Source organism: Rattus rattus, chromosome 4 (assembly GCF_011064425.1).
Source record: "Rattus rattus isolate New Zealand chromosome 4, Rrattus_CSIRO_v1, whole genome shotgun sequence".
In the NCBI taxonomy this organism is placed as follows: Eukaryota; Metazoa; Chordata; class Mammalia; order Rodentia; family Muridae; genus Rattus; species Rattus rattus.
In genome coordinates, this window is record NC_046157.1 from 6,492,550 (window position 1) to 6,515,944 (window position 23,395).

Here is a 23,395-nt window from a genome sequence, read left to right on the forward strand (position 1 = left end):
CTTGCAGTTGCCCACTAATGCTTCTTCCCTTGCTGTTTCAGCTCATAAAGCAACTGCGTGTCCTTCGGAATGAAAGCTACAGTGTCACTCCCTGGAATGGAGCCGGGGCTCCCTTTACCTCCCCAGTGTGATGTCTTCTCTCTCCTGATCTTCTCTCTCTTGATCTCCTGATCACGTCTTCTGCTACTGTGCCTGCTTTGTGTTTGGGGGGATCGTTTGGTGCTGTGTCCTGTTCTTGGGGTGTCCTCCTCATTCCTCCTAATTACTCTTTCAGGTCTTGACTCCAGTCACTTTCTTAGTGAGGTCAGGCTAGCCTGCTCTATCACCCCTTACCTCCCTTCCCCACCTTGTATAGGCTGTGTCTAGGAAGGCTTCCTCTGCGTTTATCCCTGGAGGAAGGTTTGCTTGCTGTCGTGCTTTTCAATTCATCTTTCCAGTGCCTTTGATCTATGTCTGCAGAGAAATCCACTGACAGTGTTCAGGAGCTCTTGTGTGTGACTGGATTTCTCTTGACACAGGTTTTTCTTTGAGTTTTAACAGTGTAGTTTTATTTCTTTGTGTGGACTTCTTTGGGCTTGTTACTCAGAACACTTTGACCTCGTTAAGCTTAGATATGTATGGCCAGTGGAATAGCTCAGTCGGTAAAGGTTCCTGCTGCAAAGCCTCATAACCCAGTCAGGCCCCTCAACCTGGATGGTAGGAGAGCTATTCGTTAATATTTTCACGTGTGTATCAAGACACATGCACACCTCTTCATGCAGTAAATAAAAAGGTAATGAGCATGTAGAGGCCTAGTTCCTTCACTCAGTCCTCAGGACGTGAGCGATGACTACTACCTTACACTGTCGCTCTTACACTGCAACTCGTGTGTGTGTGTGTGTGTGTGTGTGTGTGTGTGTGTGTGTGTGTGTGTGTTGGCCATCTTGATGGTGTCTCAGTCCTTCGAGTGTCACTCTTCCTCCTGCCCCTTCTACTTCATGAACCTAAATCATTTGTCCTCAAGTTTGCTGAGTTATTTGATCAAATGTAATGTTGAAAAAATTCCTTTTCATTCTTTCTCTGAATTCTTCAACTTTGATGTATTCCTGGATTGTTTCATTGTTAGTTTTGTTTCGCACAAGGCCTTCCTTATTCTGTAGCCCAGGCTGGCTCCTTACTCATAGCAGTCCTGCCTGAGCTTGCCCACATGTTGAGTTTATACAAGGGAACCACCATGTCTGTTCTGTGGTTCCTATGACATTCCCTCCCGTATTTGTTTCCAGTTAGACATACCAAGAGAAGAGAGTAGCAGCATCCTCTCCCAGTCATTCATGGACTAGATTCATACAGCGTGCACATTCATCCACCAGCCTAGATAGTTTTAGAACCTCTCAAGTCTTTTTATGGGTGTGTGGTCTCTGGGCTCTGCGGTTATGTAATTTTCCAATTGGAGACTGTTTTCAGGAACTTGTAAAGGCTTCTTGCGCCCTCTGGTGTCTATTTTTGGAACTGCATGCTCCAGTCAGCACTCCCACACTTCCCAGGCATCCGGAAATCCCACCTCCTTGGTAGAAGATAGTCACTCAAAACTCCTGAAAAGACAGGGAGTCAGATATACTTTCTTCATCTCCCTTCCCACCACAGGGGAGAAACTATGTGTTTTGCATTTCCAGCCACACTGAAGTGTACACTTGGCTCTGTGGCACCCAAACGTGCAGTCCCAGCAGAAGTGAGCCTTCAGATGTGTCACACTATGAATTAGGTATGACTCAGTCGAGCATAGCGAGGCTGGCCCAGTAAAAGGGCACGTATCAGGGGAAATAAAGTGCATTTTACATCTGTGTGAAAGTGGCTGTGGTTAGCTTTGAACTTGTGGCTGAGGTCTCAGCTCAGACTAACACCATATACTTCAGATACAGCTGTCGGCTCCAGATTGCTCAACTGAGCAGCTGCAACTTGTCACTGCCACAGGTCCTCCTGGGATTCATTAGGCTTGCTAGAGTTCACAGGGAACCAGGGGCATGCATCCCTGTGGGTGACTGACTGTAAAGGGAATTATCGAGAAAGACGGCAAGGCACACGGGACGGGCGAGAGCAGTCTGCTCTCCAGGAATGGCCGTGGCCGAGCCGTCAGATGCTCCTTTGGGTTTTTATGAGAGCGTCACTACCCAGCTCTGACTAATTGCCATGCTGCTTTATTTAGCTCGAAGCCCCTGAGTTTTCCCCGTGTCCAATGTTGCCTCTCAGTCTCTGTTGTGCTGGATTCTCATTGGGTTTCCTAAGGTTGCCAGCCATTGGCCAGCTCACTGACATAAAGTATATTTACCACTTGAAGGCTTCAGGATTTTAGGAAACAATTACACATTTGTGTATTGGGTCCCAATAGAGGAGCTGAGCCCCTACACAGCAGCATTCGGTAATTTCTACTTAATGTGCCAGTGCTTCGAACTGTGAGTTTATAGTAGGACAGGGGCTGTAACTCAGTTGATAGCGTACCTGCAAGTGTGAGGAACCCATCCCTGGTGCTTCCTGCATTCGGAGTGGTGAAGTACACTATCATCCTGGCACTTGAGAGGCAGACAAGGGCACTACCACCTTCAGAGGGAGTTCAAGCCCAGGCTAGACCCTGTGAGACCCTGCCTCAGAACAAAGGGCTAGAGAGACGCTGGTTTAAGTACTCTCTGCTCTTGCACACGATCTAGGTTTGGGTCCCAGGACCCACATGGGACTCAATCATTCTTCTCTCTAGTTCCTGGGGATCTGATGCCTAGGGTGTGTCTGCACAGGCCCCGTTTGCACATGTGCTCATGTCTTAGGGTTCTACTGCTGTGAGGAGACACCATGCCACAGCAGCTCTTCTAAAGGAAAACAGTCAGCTGGGACTTACAGTCCAGAGGTTCAGTCTGTTACCGTGGCATGCAGATACTCATGGTGCTGAAGGGATTCAGAGGAAGCAGGAACAGACTGACACTGGGCCTGGCTTGAGCATTTGAATCCTCAAAGCCCACCCCAGTGACACACTTCCTTCAGCAAGGCCACAATATCTAATGGTGCCACTCCCTGTGAGCCTGTGGGGGTCCATTTCATTCAGACCATCACAATACATGCCAGAAAAAATGCTCAGACACATAAAAATATATTTAAATAAAAATATTCTTTAACAGTTAAACTCTCTCTACCTCCTTTAAAAGTTTACAAAATTAAAGAACAATTATAAAATGTATGCTCTGTGTAATAGAAGATGGCAGCCACTATTGAGATAATAAAACGTTCTGTAGAAACTCAGACTGTGAAATGTTACTTTTTCCCCCCCCTGAAAACAGTGTTTGAAAGAAAAGTTGCTGGGCTACAGTTTGGTGCAATGTTTACTGTGTTTTCAACCTCTGAAACTGAGAGGAGAAATGCCTGGGGTGGGACTGGAAGTGTGGCCAGCCGGTGGGTGTGGCCAGCCGGTGGGTGTGGTTAGCCGGTGGGCGAGGGGGTTGGCCTCTGCACCTTCTGTGTTGAGTTTCACCTCATGATTGGCTCACACTGCCAAGAACGGGTTTCATGACCACCTCACCTCACAGTGTCTTTTCTACAAAGAGATGTTTTAGGAGTTCTCAAAATCAATGAAGGCCTCATATTATCTAGGTCTTTAGGAGGTTACACTAAAGTAACAGGAAGCAGATATGGACTCAAATTCTCACTTCAGAATGGTGTATTCTGTATTTGAATACAGGCCTGTTAGTGATATGTGGAAGCCACACATTTGAGTGTATTGACATCATAAGTACATACTGTGAAATACAATGACATTTAATACTTTGTTAAGTGGCCTGGGAGAGGAAAAGCTTCTCGTTTTGTGTAAAGCTTATTGATTCATTCTTACCTGTCAGGTTCAAGGTGCAGGGACAGATACCACTTGGCATTCCGTTCTGATGTGTCATGTGAGCGTAGTTTCTGTTTGGAAGTCCAGTAGATACTCCCAGCTGACAGGGGAATTCCAGTAAGGTCATTCAACCTTTGAACTTTAAAGGAGAACACGATTGGGAAAAGCTGCTTCTGTGTAAACATTAACCCATCTGGTTTTAAGTGGCTCCTTTTATCCTGTTGGTTTTAATATAAAAGGGAGACCTGGAACTTGATTTCTTTTATACTTTGATTAAAAGTAAGTTTAAGGAACTTGGAAACATATTCTTTCATGATTTATTATTTTTTAGTACTTACAAAAAAAGCCGCTCTCCCCAGCTAGCCTTAAAATACAGCGTGTGGGCGCGTGCGTGTGTGCGCTTGTACACACACACACACACACACACACACACACACACACACACACACACACATATGTACTCTGCGAGCATGTGGCAGTCAGAGGACAGCTTGCTGCAGTCCGTCCACTTCTAGCTTGTAGGGTCTGGAGCAGGAATTCTGACTGCAGGCTTCTGACTAGCACCATTCATCCATTCCTGCTCTCATGAGCAGAAATTCTTAAAGTATTTCCAGTATGATTTTTTCAGTGCTTCTATCAGTCTAATTGTTCTTGAAATGTTCTAACCCTGCCCTTAACTGACATTAGTAAACAGACTTTTTGCCTAAGCAAACGATGCTGGGTGCCAATAATGGATTGCAGCAGTTCTCAACCTGTGGGTCCCAACTGCCCAGGGCCGAATATCAGATGGTTACATCGCAGTTCACAACAGCAGCAAAATTACAGTTAAGAAGTAGCAACAAAAATAATTCTATGGCAGGGGTCACCCCAGCACGAGGAACTGTATGAAAGCGTCGCAGCATTAGGAAGGCTGAGAGTCTCTGGGTTAGGGCGTTTGCGTCTGTAAATGCTTGCACACAGATGTAGGCAGTCAGTATCAGGGCAGGCGTTCATCCTCCAGCCCGCAGCTTTTCAACCCTGACTCTTTAACTCTGCAGTTAAAGTTTCTGTGTGGTGCTCGTTAAGTGGTAGGGTCTGGAGTTTTAGTTTCCAGGGTGCGGGGAGCTTTCAGACTTCAAAGTTGTGTGCGAGTCTGCTGTTCGCCGTGAGCCACACCCTGGGCTGAATGAATCACTTAGGGAAGCTCCACGCTGTCTCTCAGGCTTCGTGTCGTTTTCACCTGTTGTTTCCTAGCCTCAAGAGGTAGTTCCAAATAGCATACAAAACGATTAAGGGCTGCTGGCATGGTGGCATACAGGTTTAAACAGATTTAATCCCAGTACTTACAGGCAAAGGCAGGTGGGGTTTTGTGAGTTCAAGGCCAGCCTGGTCTGCCTAAAGAGTTTCAGGCCAGCCAGGCTTCATGGTGAGACCCTGTTTAAAAACAGAGAACAAAACAAACAAAAAGGAGATAACTTCCCTATTGCTTTTTGGTTTAGACAAGCTGTGATCTGGACTGTCCTTAGCATTTTCTTTCTGGTAAGCAGCAGTGATCTCTTTCGGGCTTACATTGCCATCGAGAACACTTGCTTCACCCAGTGGGCAGCCGTGAGAAATGGCTACTTTGGCACAGTTTTTGACGGTGTCTTCTGGACTCTTGTGTTTATGTTTGACTACTCCAGTAACTTCTCCCGTGAAGGCTACAGCCCAGTGTCTGCTTGGTGAGAATGTTGCCTTGTACCCAGAAGCAGGGCGCTCACAATGATGCGGAAATGATTGGAGCAAAGTTCCCAGGCCAGTAAATCTTTACTTATGAACATTTAATGGTAAAATAGTATTTCTTTTTGATCAGCTGCTCTCCCACTTCACTCCTGGACTCTTTGTCTTAGGTAAGTCTCGGGTTTAGTTGTGTCTGAGATCATTTGGAATCTGGTGACACATGCAGCCATGACATGTACCTGGCACACAAGCACAGGCGTGTGCACATCACACACTCTTGCCTATATACTCGATCCAGAACTCTGTGCACTGTGGTCGGAGCATCGATTAGATACTGACCTCCTTCCCGTGTGCAGCTAGGCCTCAGCCACAGCTGCAGAGGCTAAACAGAGAGTGGTTATAGAAGCAGAGACATCGTGGCAGGTTAAAACTTTATTTTTTGTTTTTCTCCCTTAATAATGAAATATATCTTGCCAGGTGAAGCCACAATTCAGAGTTATATTTAAAACTCTAGGTAGCCCAAGTTTTAAAAGCAGTCATAGATTTCAACATGGCTGCTCTGGCAAATGTCTCAGAAACTGAGCATGTTGTCCAGGGAATAGGAGAAGCTCCCTCCCCACCCCCACCCACCGCCTTTCCCTCTCAACGCTTGTACTGGCCACGCCACGTGTAAATTTTGCAGTCTTCTCCCTGAGTTTATTTTCTCCCAAATAAAGCTGGTGTTACAGTAGTTTCAAGCAGGCTCACATGTGCGAGAAGCTGGACAGAGGGTGCCGTCCTTTCCTGAAAGCCTTTGTGTCGAAGTCCCTCTTGGCTCTGCCTTAGAGGACGTGGAGGTCATCTCGGGTGCCCTTGCACTGGGGTCTCACACCAAGGGTCTGGTGGTCTTTGAGTGTCTGTTCTCGGTCAGGGCCTCTCTGCTCCTTTGTGTTCTCATCCCACCCTGCAGCTCTTCCAAGCCCTTGGCCCACTTCCCCTGCCTTCATTGTCACGCTTGTCCCTGAATTGTTTGTGTCCCTTGACTCAGTGACCGCCTCTTGGTCCTATTTTCTCACCTAATTGTTTCCCCTTGTCTACACCCTTATCTTAGAGTAAGTCTGCCTAGAAGCCATTTGGATGTTCTAGTCAGGTCATTTACTGTACACGCTTGTGATTGTCACAAACTCGTCCTCATGTCCCCGGTGCAGTGCGTAGTACTGACATGGGCACTCACCAGTGGTTGTTAATTAATGCTTTTATTACATGGATTTATTTATCGTGTACGTGTGTGAGGGTGCACATGTGCCACAGTATATTTATGGAGTCTGACTGACAACTTGTGGGGGGTGGTGCTCTCCCTGCACCACACGGGATTGGGTGTCAAGCTTAGAGTGTCAGGCATGGCAGCAAGCCTCCATCCACAAAGCCGAAAGTCTCAGGAGCCTAAGGTCAGGCTCGCCCGCTCCTCTCTTGTCACTAACATGTTTGGGTTTTCTCTGCTACCGCAAGTATCCTGATTGATTTGTTTGAAATGTCCTGACTAGGTACTCGAGTGACCTTTGTTTTAAGGTAAGCCCTCACCCATCATCTTGTGGCTGACGCTCCCATGACTTTTCATCTCGCCTTTTGATTCTCACCTCTCCTTCTCTAAGCTCCTCCACCCCCACACCCCACAAGCCCATCCCGATAACTGTTTTTTAAAGATTTATTTACTTTAGTATATGTAAATACACTGTCGATGTCTTCAGACACACCAGAAGAGGGCATCAGATCCCCTTACAGATGGTTGTGAGCCACCATGTGGTTGCTGGGATTTGAACTCAGGGCCTCTGGAAGAGCAGCCAGTGCTCTTAACCACTGAGGCATTTCACCAGCCCCAAACAGGCTTTTTATTATTTGAGTTAATTTTTTATCTTTCGATTATTTTTTTAGATTTATAGAAGTTGCACAGACAGTACAAAAATTCCCATATAACATTCACCCAACTTCTCACATAAGAATCTTCTGTGAACATGTCTTTTTGTCAAAATTAAGAAATGAATATGATTATTTTCTGAAGTCTATACTTCATTTGTCTTTTACACAGTTTTTTCAGTACTGTATTTTTCTGACACAATGCATAATCTAGGGTGTCATATTACATTTTGCATATTTTCAAATTGATATAAAAACTTTGGTAAAAAGTTCCCAAAGCACAAAAGGGTACTGTGTGCTTTCCACCTCTGGAGCCTCTGTTATTCTAGAGTCTGCCTTCCTGAGAGGTGTTTACAGGCGTGCACACCCAAACACACCTCAGCCATGCCCATGTGCATGAATATGGGTACACGCAATCACATTTAATACATTTCTCTACACATGTGTAGTTTAAATTAGGATAGTTTGCTAATTCTCAGTGAGTAGCCCACAACTGCCTTGCCTTTTATTCCATATCCCATCAGATATGATAACAGCACTTACCAGTTCCTCTGGTCCCCATCCTACGCTTCGGTGGACATTCACACACACACACACACACACACACACACACACACACACACACACACACACACACGTGTTTGTTTACATGGGAACGTGCGGTTTTAGTCATTGCTTGATGAAAGCATCCATTGTGTTCGTCATTTGTCCACTTGTTTTCCAGAGTGGTTTCCGTTATTTCCCCATAACTTCACAGCACTGTCTTATACAATATTTTGAATTTTACCATATTAAAGTTAAAATATTCATTAAGGTGATGTCATCTTTTTATTATGATTTCTCCTGAGCTGAATTGAGTATGAAGAGGCCCCATGATCTTAGCAACTCTTACAAAAGAAAGCATCCAACTGGGGCTGGCTTACAGTTTCGGAAATTTAGTCCACTGTTATCATGTCAGGAAGCATGGCGGCACGCAGCAGACATGGAGCAGGAGAAGGAGCTGAGACATCCACAGGCAGCAGGAAGAGAGAGGCACTGAGCCTAGCTTAGGCTTCTGAAAACCTCACCACCCGTCTCCAGTGACACACTCACTCCCACAAGGCTGCCCTCTTAATCCTTCTCAACAGCGCCCTCTCTGGTGGCCAAGCATTTAGATGTGTGAGCCCACAGTAGTTCAAACCCCCATGTCTGCGTGTGTTTGATGCCATCCCTCTTCTTGTCTCAACTGTAGCTAGACCAGAGCTCACAGAAGAGAGCAGAGTCAGACACTGAGTATCTCAGGGTTCCACTGCTGGGAAGAGACACCATGACCACAGCAACTCTTATAAAGGAAACATTTCATTAGGGCTGCCTTGTAGTCCATTATCGTCGTGGTGGGGAGCATGGCAGTGTGTGGGCGGTCATGGTGCTGGAGGAGCTGAGAGTTCTACAGCGTGGTCTGAAGGCAGCCAGGGGGAGACTCTCTTCAGCGGTGGGCGGAGCTTGAGCATAGGAGGCCCTAAAGCCGACCTACACAGTGACACACTTCTGCCAAGCAGACCACACCTCTAATATCCCCATGGTCAAGCATTCAAACACATGAATCTATGGGGGCCAAATCTACTCAAACCACTAAACTGATGTTAAACCTTGTGTGGGCACAGACTCGGGAATCTACGAAGTTCTATAATGCATTGAGAAGCAAAAACAGTGTTTACTTCCAGGCCAAGGATATCTTTTTTATATCTTTATATTTTTAATATTTTTCCTTTATCAGACACCTTAGAATATTCTATTCAGCCTTGAGTATTATACTTTAAAGGGAATATTTTGAAATTAAGTTGCCTATATTATTTTCCCAGTCTACAAAAGTCATCGCAAACTTACAGTTTAAATGACCACAGATTAGGGAGCTGGAGAGATGGCTCAGTGGTTAGAAGAACCTGGTGCCCTTTCAGAGGACCGTAGTTTATTTGCTAGCTTAAGTCCCAGCATCTTACCACTACCTCTTACTCCATGCCAGGGCACCTGATGCCTCTGGCTTCTGCATGCACGCGCACATGTCTTCCCACAAACACACATGCATACACATAATTTAAAAAATTAATTAAGATGACAGATTAGGGTTCAAGGTGTATCTCACTGGGCGTAAAAACAAGTATTTTCAGGGCTTCAGGCCTTCCCGGAGGCTCTGAAGGCGCGTCTGTCTCTGTGCTTCTTCTAGCTTAAGCCCACCTGCGTCCCTCAGATTGTGCCTCTTCTCCACCTTAAAGCCAGCGGGGATTAGTGGAGTCCTCACAGTGACTCTTTCTAATCACAGCCGGGAAGAGTCCGCACTGATAACACAGTCTTGTGACTAGACTGGACGCCTGTGGATAATGCTTCAACATTCTTAAACTGAATCATATGTACAAAGTCCCTATGTAAAGTAATTTTTGCAGGTTCTGATAACGGGGACATGCCATTCTGCTCATCGCAGAGAATCGCCAGGGTGAGAGGAAGTCAAGTTATATACAGAGAATCCAGAAAAGTTAAAGATGATTCCAGAATGTATTTTCCGGGAGAGAAAAAGATAATGTTCCCAGAGTGGTTAGCAGCACATGCAGCCATAGTAGATAGCTGGTCCTGGAGAAGCTGCTGGTGAGAAGTGGCAATACAGGCAGCCGTTCAGGAGCGAAAGCCTGCAGGCAAAGGACACAGCACTGAGTGCAAACAGAAGCAAGCTTCAGGCCTCTTTCAGCTGTGATTGCACAACCATAGACTCCAGGGAGGAGGGGAAACTTTCATTGAAATAAGAATCAAGATCCTTGGAGCTCTGAGGACTCTACTCCTCACACCCTGTAACACATGGAAAATAAATCCTTCAGAAACCCAAGCTGGGCCACCAGGATAGTGAGAGTTCTCAGGCTTTCTCTAGTCTTCATTACAATTGTCTTCACACGCACATCGGACTTGACCTTTGGGGTGCTGCTGAGTCGCAGGAGTTAAAGGAACAACCCCTCCTACCTGGCCTGCAGGGCGGTAGCTTCCAAGGCCACTGCAAACATGTATCTGTGTGAACTTGATCCAGAAACAGCCAGGCAGGGGACAAAGTTTAATCCGAGGGAATAGTTGGCCGCCTGTAGTTTCAGGCGGTCTGTCCAGACTTCAGCATGCGGTAAGTAGTTTCTGTTCTTTAACTCTTGGGGCACATTTAATATGTGACAGTTGCCAAGAATGATTTCCCTAGGTTCTGCATGGCTTTGTGTCTTCTACGCTAGACCTGCCTAGGAAGCTTCCGCACTTCACAAACGGCTTTGTTCTTTAAGGCGAAGAGAAGCTATAAACATCCGAAGCGAGTATTCCACTCAAACTGATCCTGATTGAACAAACCGATCTGAATGTCTTAGGTTGAGTGGAAGTGTTTACAGCTGAAAGCAAATGGGAACGGGTTTGCAGCTCGTACCTGGAGATTGAGCATTTCCAATCACACTTAGACTTCACCGCGTGTTCCTTACAATTGATTACGGCTTATGTTAGCTGACACCGCTCTGAGATGATTGAGGTAGAGGCTTTTGATATTCAAATAAATGAAAAGAACGGGAGAGTAGTGCTTAAAACAGGCAGAGGTTGGGAACCTGGAATGGAGTAACAGAATGAAATGGATGGAAGCCACAGTATCCTGAGCCTTAATGTGACATGAGAGAGAGATTTTAGGACTTTGACATCTGTACTGATTTGTCAGAAATCCCAATCCTGTAGTATATGAGTTATGCCTCACATATGAGGCAGTGTGTGTGTGTGTGTGTGTGTGTGTGTGTGTGTGTGTGTGTGTGAGAGAGAGAGAGAGAGAGAGAGAGAGAGAGAAATTAGTGCTGCTCCTATTGCCCTTGTTTTAAGATGAGGATTCTGGGAACCACACGTTGGTGCAAACGTACTGACCTCCCGACTGCTGTAAGGATGCTAAGGCTGCATGTGGTGCTGCGAGGGTTGGTAGTTTCTATTTTATTTTTACTACAATAGATATTTTAAAAACTGATGCATGATAATTGTATGATTTTGATTATGGACATGAACTCTGACACGGTTAATATATGAGTTAAAAGCTAACTCTTGGCCAGTGACCCGGCCAGCCGTTGGTAAATGTTGAGGTTGTTTACGTGGAAGCTCGTTGGGCTTCCCTGTCTTCATCTCAGACCTCAGGGACAATTTCTTTCCAAGCCTGCTTCTTGCTGCTGTGTGCCGAGTGGGATGAGAGCTCAGGACATGTTGTTCTAAGCAGGGCCCAGGACTGTACTGAAGCGAAACTTTGTTCACCCTTTAGACTGCTGAATCACAGTATTTCCAGGCTCCGGGCCTGTTAACTTCCTTAAGGCAATAAAGAATCTTGGGCGAAGTTATTTGGTTAGTTGTTGGTTCATGAAGCGAGACTAGGGAGGGAGTAGAAGTCTTTGGAAAGAAGCCAGACTGATAGGCCACCAGGGAAGCAGCTGTCCCCAGGCTGGCTCAGTCCTAGCCACCTGGGAGGCTAGACTAGCATGTGCTGGCTTCTGAATCTTAACCAGAGTCCTTTGGTAATTTTAAAAAGCCAAGCTCTTTTGGAAGTTTTCAGACACCCCTGCGAGCTGCCCATACATCATTGAGTCACCTAACATCCATGCCATGGCAGTGCCCTCCAAGGTGACTGTCTAGCTCCCAAGCGTGTTCGCACCAACCCCAGCGGCCCTCTCTTCAATGGCTCCAGCTACACACAGGTTTGCTCTTTCTTGGTTATGTCAGGCTGGCTTCTGCCTTGGGCCTTTGCTGCCTGTGGAGATCTTTTCCCAGGTTGTCTCTTTCTGTAGCCACTGAAGCTTCCTCCTAGCAGCCTGGAAGAGGGCCCTGCAGGGTGCACTCCCCACCCTCCACACCACTCCTCTCCCTTTGCCAGGACTCCATGTTTTGTTTGTTTCAGTGTCCAGTAGGACATTATTTTATACATGTGAAAAAGTGTGTACATGTGTGTATATGCGTCCATACTTGTATACTTGGTCTTTCTCTGTAGGATGTGGGATTTAAGAGGGCGAGAACCTTTTCTTCCTGTTCAGTGCTGACTCAGCAGTGCCCACAGTAGTGCCTGCTTGTGGGAAGAGACTTGGGAAATAGTAGTACAAAGAGATTAATGTCACCTGGTGCCATTAAAGTTCATTCTAAACATTCTTTTTTAAATAACCGATAGAGTCATGTGATTCTAAGACCACCAGCATGTAAAAAGATCCACGCCGAAAGTCTTCACCCCAGCCAGGTCCTATCCAGGACGCTTCGATTCTCGTTAGAACCCTAAACCAGTGCTGTTTCCCATGTACCCTCTCCATGATCCCACTGGATGTGAAAGGAAACATGGAAGCTTCCTCCTCCCACGCAACACTTGCATTCTACTCTGAATTTCTCACGTATGTTGAAACTTAGAGAACTTAGAGAACACTTTCATTTTTAAATAGTTGTGTTTTCTTATACTGTGTGGTTGGACTAAATAAAAGCAGTCTGGTGAAGGTGGGCATTTGGTTGTTTCTGTTACAAACAGTGGTGGCGTTCCTGTGTTTCAGTGCACTGTGAAGAGATGCGGCACTGCCTGCTTGTCCTCAGGAAAGTGGTGCCAGTGCGTGCGGCCCAACAGTATAGACATTGGCTGCAGGGGCCCTGCCAAGTTATTATTAGACATTTGCCAAGCTGATAGGTTAAAAAATGACTTCAGCATACTTTTTTTGTTGTTTTTAGAGTTTATAATATATTTTTTGTGAAGTTTAAAAACATTTAGTTACTAATAATCGGGTCATGAAATTTACAACTTAATAACCATTTTAAATGTACAGCTTAGAAAAAGTATGTCCACATTGTGGAACAGATCTCTAGAACTTTTTTTTAAAGATTCACTAATCTTTAAAAAGTGTGTGTGCAGGGTTGGGGATTTAGCTCAGTAGTAGAGCACTTGCCTAGGCCCTGGGTTCGGTCCCCAGCTCCGAAAAAAAAAAATGTGTGTGTGTCTTTCTGTGTGTCTGTGTCTGTTTGTGTGTCTGTGTGTGTGTGTGTCTGTGTGTGTGTCTGTGTGTGTCTGTGTGTATATGTGTGTGTATGTGTGTATGTGTGTCTGTGTGTCTATGTCTGTGTGTGTCTGTGTGTGTCTGTGTGTGTCTCTGTGTGTGTCCTTGTGTGTCTGTGTGTCTGTGTGTCTCTGTGTGTGTGTCTGTGTGTGTCTCTGTGTGTCTCTGTGTGTCTGTGTGTATGTCTCTGTGTGTCTGTGTGTCTGTGTGTATGTGTGTGTGTGTGTGTGTCTGTGTGTGTGTCTCTGTGTGTCTCTGTGTGTGTAGCTGTGTGCTGTCTGTGTACACATTCATGCATGTACCACAATACATGTGCAGATTAGAGGACAACTGGCAGGAGTTGGCTCTTTCCTTCTGCTCTGTGGGTCTGGAACTCAAACCCAGGTTGTCACCTTGCTGAGAAGATCCCACTCCTGCTCTGTGCAGAGACAGAGGGACAAGCAGAACAGAGCAGTCACCCTCTTGCATGGCTCACACAAGAGTAGCAGATGTGGTTCCCAGGTAAACAGAGCCACAAAGCTGTGGAAAGAGAAGGTAGAAAATGTGTTTGAGGGAAAGCTGTCTTGAGCAGGACACAAAAAGAGCTAAGTAAAAAGAAATGAGCTTGAAAAGAGAAAAAGAAAGAAACAAGCTTATACATGTATAGCCTCTCCAGGACTTAAATATGTTAATGTTTTTAATAAGTGGGTCACCTAGCATTTCCCAGTGACCACAGAATCATTTCTTCCATCTGGAGCCTTGGTTTGACTGACCCTGCCCTGCCTTGTCACTGTCCATCAACCTCAGATTGTTAACCCTTTGCTTCCCTCTGACCTCTGAGTTCTGTAGTTCCAGCTTCTAGTTGCTTAGCAGCATCCAGACCGCAGCTGTGTCCCGTCCTGGTTTCCTTGACACATAGTGTCTGACTCATCTCTGATTTAATCGCTCTGTTCTTCCTGCTCGTGCTGACCACCGATTGAAGTCTTGTGGAGAACGGACTGCCATTTGTCTTGTTCTTTCTGTATAATATGTAGGCAAAGAGGAGAAAGGGAGAAAAAGAGAACCAGAGGCAAACTTACCTGACCCTCACTTGGCTCATAGCTCATCTACTTCAGGGAATGAGACCTTAGCAAATAAAATAGTGTAAGTCAGAAGAAACACAGACGTGAATAAGGTTAAAGGCATGAAATATATGAGGACACTGAAATATTATAAAGACATTATAATATGTAAGAACATTATAATATGAACATTATATGAGGACATTATAATATATATGGACATTATAGTCTATAAGGATATTATAATATATGAGAACATTATAATATATGAGAACATTATAATATATGAGGTCATTATAATATATAAGGAAATAATATATAAGGATATTAAAATACATGAGGACATTATAATATATAAGGACATAATATATAAGGATAGTATAATATATGAGAACATTATAATATATAAGGACATTACAATATATGAGGACATTTTAATATATAAGGGCATTATACTATATGAGGGCATTATAATATATAAGGAAATAATATATAAGGTCATTATGCTATATGAAGTCATTATAATATATGAGGGCATTATAATAGCTCGAGGCATGTTTACTGTCATTTGTTCTTTAATATTGGATTTAGTCTGGCAGTTTTATACATGCACATATTGTGTTCTGATTAGTCTGTCTTATACTACCCCACCCCCACCTTACCCCCACCCCCCACCCCCTCGACTCCCTCCCTAGAAGTCCTTTTCTCAGCTTCGAGTCTTTTTGTTTTGTGGCCCTTGAGTTTAGCCAGGACTGTCTGCTTGAGCATGCGCCATGTGGAGCCGTCCATTGGTATACACTAGGGTCACATGTGGCTGCGACTGGAGACAGTGACTTCCCTTCCCCGTATTCATCGCTTGTCAATAGTTTCCCAGGGTGGGTAGGGCTGTGTAGGCCCCTCTCTCACCCACGACTGACTGCTGAGAGACCCAGTCTTGTGTTCTGTGCAGGCGCCACAGCTCTTGTGAGGTCATGAAGGCGGTGGTCAGGCCAGGCCCTCGGAGAGCATCTTACACGCGGGCATTTCTCATCCCTCCTCCCTACCCACAGGCTCATACATTTTCCCCTTTCCTCTCCTCTTCTGTGATGTTCCCAGGCAGCTTTGGAACTCACTATGTAGCCCAGGCTAACCCTGCGACAATCTACATGCCCCATCTTTCCGAGTGCTGGGATCACAGTTGTGAATCATCATGCCCAGATCTCTGAGTTGTGGTTTTGAACTTGTATTTTGAAAATTTTGTATTTTCAAATGACTTGAAATTGCTAGTTTAGGATTACGGCACGTGTTTATAGCCTGGGCTATATATAACAAGACCCTGTTTCAAAAAGCAGGTAACATTGAACCATTGTAATAGATAATCGTGTCTCCTGAATATAGAAAACTAACAGCCAGCTATGAAAATGTCCTGTGACGAGAGCTTACTGGACAGCATGCTTGCCCTCCCCTTGCTACAAAAGTATCCATATATGCAGACGCAGGCATATGCTTAAATTACTTATGTATGTGTGCATGTGCACACTCATACATTGCACTCCATCCGAGGCACCTCCTCATGTGCTGTCTCATTTAACCATCTGTCCGTGCCCTGGCTTCTTTATTCTGGAAAATGAGATGATAATTTCTCACTCTGCCTTCCTCATAAAACAATCACTGTGACCGTATCCTGGCAATATACTACTTCAACCATACTGTTTAAAGATTAAATCTTGAGTGCTCTGTTGTGAGAGTGGTTTCCATAGCAAAGTGGTGTGATCAGTCTGGTAAAATTAATTTCAAAACACACAGGCAACACAAACTTAGCAGAAGCCGTTTACACAAGATAGTCTGTGGACATCAAAGACTATTAGGGAACACCTGGGAGGCATAGGCCAACGCTCTTCGTACTTCTCCATGCATGCAAGGCAGAGTAAACACACAGTTCCCAGTGGGCCAGAAAAGCACTTGGACGAACAGGCAGAAGCAGGATGGCCACACAGATGACACTTTAGAACGTGAAAACCGATTTGGGGCCGGCATTGAGAGCAGATGCCAGGTAGAAAGGCACCCAGCACAGGCAGTGGGGCTGCTGGCCACTGCATGGGAAGGTTTCCCACAAACCCAACACTAACAACCCTCTCCTCTTCCAAGCAGCTCTTACCTCATGTTTTGTTTTAAATAGGATCTCTCTGCATAACCTTGACTGTACTGGAACTCAGTGTGGAGACCAGAATAACCTCAAACTTGCAGGTCTTCCCTGCCTCTGCCTCCCAAGTACCTGGATTAAAGGCCTGGGCCACCGTACCCAGCTCTAAGCCTTTCCTATAATCAGCATAGAACAGCCGGATCCCATTCCAGCCTGTGTTCCCATTGTCCTCCCAGCTTTCAGAATTTAATGATAGGGTAGGAGAGTGGGAGCCCAGTGGATGACAAATGTCCAGCAAGTTTCCTCTCAGGTCCCCAAAATCTCAAAGGAGTCACAAACTCGGTAATACACTCACCAAGGAAGACCACAGGCGGTCCCCTGGAAGCGGAGGGGGTGGCTCAGTGATGATGTCTTCTTAGTGTGCAAGATCCCGGGGCTTAGTCCCCGGGCCCAACCAAACCCATCCAAACAAGCCAAGTGCTAGTGACGGCTCGGGGAGAGAGCGCAGTGTCTGGTCTAGAATTTAGATCCCAGCACCCATTGTAACAAGTTGGCTATCCCTGCAATGCCTGCAAACCCAGCTCCCAGGAGGACAGAGGGCACTCTGTACCCTTTCTGACCCCTAAGCATATGCACACATACCTGCAGAGACACACACATGCAAAAACAAGTTACTAACTGAGACACCGGGGCAAGGCTGCCTGCAGTCTGTTTCCTGGACCTGATTAGCAAGAGGCTTACATGGCTGCAAACTGCAGAGAGAATCTGCCATACGGTTTTCTTCTGGGAAAGGCTGAAGGACCAAGATTTCAAACAGTGTACTTAAGAAACATAAATGGGCGTGGGGCTCCCGGGGAGACAGCTCAGCAGATGAGAGCCTCACGGCTCCTCCACGGGACCTGACTATAGTTCCCAGTTCACACCTTTAATCCCAGCTCCAGAGCACCTGATGCTCACTGGGCATGCACACACATGGTGTGCATACACACACACACACACACACACACACACACACAGTGTGTGTGTGTGTGTGCATTCATACACAATTGTATACAAATGAAAACAATATTTTTTAAAAGATTTATTTAATTTATGAGTACACTGTAGCTATCTTCAGACACACCAGAAGAGGGCTTCAGATCCATTACAGATGGTTGTGAGCCACCATGTGGTTGCTGGGAATTGAACTCGGGACCTCTGGAAGAGCAGTCAGTGTTCTTAACCACTGAGCCATTTATCCAGCTGGAACATAATCTTAAAAAGAAAACACAACAGACATTAGCAGTAGTTAGTAGCCACTGGGGAACCATCAGCACATGGACAAGCGTAAATGGGGCTGAATTTCTGAGAAAGAAAACTAGCTGATGTTCTGAAGGTCTCCCAGCACAGCCAGCTCAGGAGTTCTGAGTTCTTTGCTCTATTCTGTACACTTTACACTTTGATAATCTTTGATTTCCAGCATGTTTTCTCAAATTTTTTCTTATTCTTCACTGTCTGTTGACAAATCCCCCATTTGTCCATTCTTCCCTTTCCTGCTGGCCCCTTTAACAGAGGCCAATATGATGATGGCTGTTACAAGAGTTGGTGTATACGTTTAAAAGTCTTAGCACTGGGACGGGGTCCTGGTGTTGATTGGAGTCAACAGAGCACTTGCCCTGACGTTGAGTCCCGGAAGCACATAACTTATGTTGGGGGTATGTATGCTGGCACATACTTGCAACCACAGGAGATTCCCAGAGGAGGTGGAAGCAGGAGAATCCCCAGGGCTCACAAGCTATCTGGGTTAGCAGAACTGGTGAGCTGTGGGCAAAGAAAGACGCTGTGGTAAAGGAGGGAGATGACACTTAGGTTCTTCTTACAGGTGCATGTGAACCAGCACACACATGTGCACCCACATGCTCACGTGTTCATAAAAAAGTATCAGAACTGTTCATCATAAAATTATACCAAGTACTAATTTCTAAAGAAGAAAAAGAATCTGACCTGTTATTTAAAATAACTTTTAATAGGGCTGAAAGCATATTAAGTAGTAAAATATATGCTTCAAAAGCACAGAGGATACAGAAATGAAACGGTGCATGAGCAAGATGGTAATAAATTAAAAACTGACTCTCCGAGTGTGTTCTGCAGACCACAGCCGTTAACTGAGATCGCGTTCAAGACGAAGTTCCAGGTTCTTCTCCTTAAAAACCTACCTGAATTAGAATATTTAGGAACACAGCACAGTAATCTGGGATTTAATCCATGCTGACACTCACCAAGTGCAGCTTTAGTGCAGAGGCACAGGAGCAAACAAACAATCCTGTGGGTGCCGCGGCTCGCGTGGTCCTGGCTGCAGAGTGCTGGTACAGAAGCAGCAGTGGCCGACCACGTGTACAGGAGGAGGAGGGAGGGAGGCCAGTGACATGGGAGTGGAAATGCAGTCTTAAGCGTGGAGATTGGTGCCGCAGAGACGCCATTGGTTAAGAGCACCGGCTGTTTTTGCACAGGACTCAGATTTGGTGCCAAGCATCCACCTGGATGTTCACAGCTCCCTGGAACTCCAGTTCCAGGGAGGAATCCCACACCCTCTTATGGCTTACGTAGGAACTGCATAGACATGCATGCAATGTATGTATCTGTATACATACATAAAATTTAAAATAAATATACGTTGTATGCACATATGACAATGGCATAATTAAACCCATTATTTTATATGATTAAGATATTCTACTAGGAAAAAAAAACGAATATAGACTGCCCTCTCTTTGCAGAGTATTCTAGAACCATATACAGAGGCAGGAGGGTTACAAGCCTAGTTCAAGGCTAGCCTGGGCTACATTGTGAGCCCTTGTCTCAAAAGAAAAAATAATTTGGTGGAAATTATGGGTGTTTTATCACCCTTTATCTAAAAAATTCTAAGCATGTTGGTGAGGGCTGGGGAGCCGCTTTATCATATTAGGAAGCTGCACCGGGGGGCTCTGCAGACGGTGGCGATGTCACAGGAATTGCTGTTGCTGGTACTTACATGGGTCAGCACTTGTCTTCCTGAAGGTGCGACAGCAGGCTACAGATGTAAATTACATATTTACCAAAGGGTATTTATTTTCAGTACAAAATAGAAGTCTGGAATAAAATCTGCAGTTTTCATTCATCAGTGGTTTATTATATTTAATAAATTATGGAGCAACTCTCCAAATTCAGGAACAGAATTGAGGGCCTGTTAGGGAGAAACAACAGCAGGATCATGTAGGGTGGTAGGTAGGGAGAAGGAGCAGGGCCCAAAGTGAATGTCAAGTGAGCAGAAGCACAAATGAGGAATGGCCAGACGCGTGTGCTGTGAGCATTGTGAGAAATTCACTTACATACGTCAGGGCTTCAGTGTGCACTCTCCTCTCACCTTGCGTCGGGAAGGGACTTACCCAGGATAGTGTTCTATTGCCCAACCAGTGCTGTCTTCAAGGCTGTTTCCAAACATGGTCACTCTGTCAGTGAGCTTTCCTTCACTGTAACAAAGTACCCGAGTGAGTCTGTAAGGGGCAAGGTCTGCTTTACTGAACTTTCCTTCACTGTAACAAAGTACCCGAGTGAGTCCATAAGGGGCAAGGTCTGCTTTACTGAACTTTCCTTCACTGTAACAAAGTGCCCGAGTGAGTCCGTAAGGGGCAAGGTCACTTTGGCTCCTGGTTTTAGAGGTTGCAATCCTCGTGCACTACACTGGCACAGTGTGTCGGAGCAGTAACGTGTACTGGAGGAGGCTGTTTATCTCCTGGTACCCGGAAGCTGAAGTGAGCAAGAAGAGAGGCAGTGGACTTTCAGTATTGCCTTTGATGGCATTAAATTGTAATGAGTAGCGTGGCCCATTAATCCTTTTGATAGGAATAGTAGAGACTCATAATGAACATCCTGCCCTGTGATCAGATCCACCTGGGAATAAGCCTGAACTCAGTAGCAATGGCAGACAAGACAAAGCACACTGGAAGCCAGTGTGTGTCTCTGACGTCTTTTGAGTTCTTCCTCTGCAGTGTGGTACAGGGCATGACGGTTAATGTTGAGTTCAGGTTTCCAGCCCAGGTGGACCTGCATAACCAGGCAGGATAGTCGCTGTGTCTTTCTGGTATTTGTACTAAAAGGAGCAATGTACTATCTATTAGATCTTTATTAAATATACCTCAGGGGATTTAGGTGCTTTCTGTAGGTGTGAGCCAAGTTGTCCGCAGTTGGGATGCTATGAAATTCTGTATACCACCATTATTGCAACTTACTACCGCATATGGGGTGTAGCCTAGCTCTATCCTCCGTTAAGGTGTCCTTAGAGCCTTAGTAAAGACAGTTGCCAGGGCTGAATTCCCTCTCCCCTGGAGGTCTAACTAAGGGATTTGTGGCAGGTAATACATTCAGTTCCTGTGACTATGGGTCATGGTTATTAGACTGAGAACTTCTCTTCCCCCACCTCTTTCTTTCCTGCCCAGTGAGGAAGTCTACCCTCAGCTCACAGAGGTCACCCCACATTTCCCTGCTGTGTGGAACCCCCAACATGGCCACATGCTTCCTTGTAGCTACCGTGAGAAAGGGAGGTGGCAGACAGTTGCCATGGCTTTAAGGACAGTGATAGTTATGTGTCCTGTTGATCTCAGCACCTTTACTTACCCGGTTGACAGGAGGGAGCAAGTCCTGCACATGCTCAAGGACAGGGGTCACAGGGGGAGGCGTGGGCCACCAGAGTGACTTTAGGAGTATGTGTGCCACAGAGACCTAGAGGTCATGGGGATCTACTCATGGGGTGACACTCGTGCAGTGTCCTCTTGTTTTTCCCTCTAGTTTGCTGTAAGTGGATGGCTGCTACTAGGATGCTTTAATGAGTAGAAATGGGACAATTGAAGTCAGAAGGGTAAATATATCCACTCCCTGTCAGTGCTGAAGTGAGCTGTGATTCCAGAAACAGTTCAGTGTGTATGCATGTGGCCAGACTGACCTCAGCGGAAGCTTCCTGGCGTGAGGAGCCCGAGGTGCTGTTGCTAACAGCCCATTTCTACAAGGTCAAAGATACGGGAGGTATCTTGTTCCTGGTCTTAGGAGATGTGCTAGATCCCAGGTTTACTCTATGCAGGATTTACTCCCATACATAGTACTTCCCACCTGCTCTCTGATGCGAGATTCTGCTCAGTTAGTGGGCAAGAGCGCTGCCATTACTGACGTCCCTGCCGCAGGTGTTGACGGGCAGGTGCTCTGCCTGCTGTCTGCAGCTGGTGTGCAAGTGGAAGAGGACTAAAGAGTGAGGTAGACAGACATGCTCTCCCGTCACACATGGCAGTAGGTATGTCAGATAGGACCCATCCCCTTCCGTCCTACCTGTCGGGAACATGAGCTGCCATTCAGTAATTACCTCCTCCAGTCTCTCTTTCAGAGTTCAAGGTCATCCCTGGCTGTGCAGCTAGTTTGAGGCCAGCCTGGGAAACTTGAGATGTAATCTCAAAACACTGTTTCTTTAAGCTCCTTAAAGGACATTGTCACGTATGCCTAGTGCTCAAGGCACTGTGAACACCTGCTTCTCAGACTTCCAGAGGGAGGATGTTGCCATATCAACAAAATAAAATGGCCTCAGCCCCTTGGCCAGCAGAAGGTGGTATCTCGCTTTGTTTCCATTTCTTTAATGTTTAAATTGAACATTTTTCTCATGCGCCTTCTATCTTTCATCTGCGACTGAACTGGCAGGGGAGCCTACTCCTTGTTCATCTCATTCCTAAGTTTATCCACATTAATGATTTTAATTAACAGTTTTCATACGTCATATTTTAATTGTTTTCCTCTCCCCAACTCTCCCCAGTTACCTACCATCTCAAATTTATCTCTTTATCTTAATAATTATTGAATTCACAGTTATACAAACTGTTTCTTTTTATATTTTGTCAATTTTATAAGTTCCTCCAAATAAGCTCTTTGGTTCTTAATATACAGTTCGTACACACACACACACAGAAACACACACACAGACACACACACACACACACACACACACAAACACACACACACACAGACACACACACAGACACACACACACAGACACACAGACACACACACAGACACACACAGACACACACACACACACACACAGAAACACAAAAACACACAGACACACACACAGACACACACAGAGAGACACACAGACACACACAGACAGACACACAGACACACAGACACACACACACACACACACACAGACACACACACAGACACACACAGACACACACACACAGACACACACAGACACACACACACAGACACACACAGACACACAGACACACACACAGACACACACAGACACACACATACACGCACACACACACACACACACACACACACACACACACACACACACACACACACACACACACACACACACACACACACACACACACAGACACACACACACACACACACACACACACACACACAAACACACAAACACACACACACACCCACACACACACACACACACACACACACACACACACACACACACACACACACACACACACACACACACACACACACACACACACACACACACACACACACACACACACACACACACACACACACACACACACACACACACACACACAGACACACACACAGACACACACACACACAGACACACACACAGACAGACACACACAGACACACACACAGAGACATACACACACACACACACATATTGTAACATACCCACACTCCTTTTCAAGTCATGCAGGAGTTTAATTTCCTCATC

The 23,395-nt window shown here is 45.6% G+C and overlaps 1 protein-coding gene across 1 annotated transcript in view; it reads left to right on the forward strand.

Moving 5' to 3' along the window:
* The first annotated feature begins 10,031 nt into the window (after positions 1-10,031).
* Positions 10,032-23,395, forward strand: part of Map3k13 (mitogen-activated protein kinase kinase kinase 13) — a 110,335-nt gene continuing 96,971 nt past the window's right edge. The window contains exon 1 of the mRNA XM_032900002.1: positions 10,032-10,577. The gene's annotated coding sequence lies outside the window, so the exon portion shown is untranslated. The remainder of the gene's footprint in view (positions 10,578-23,395) is intronic.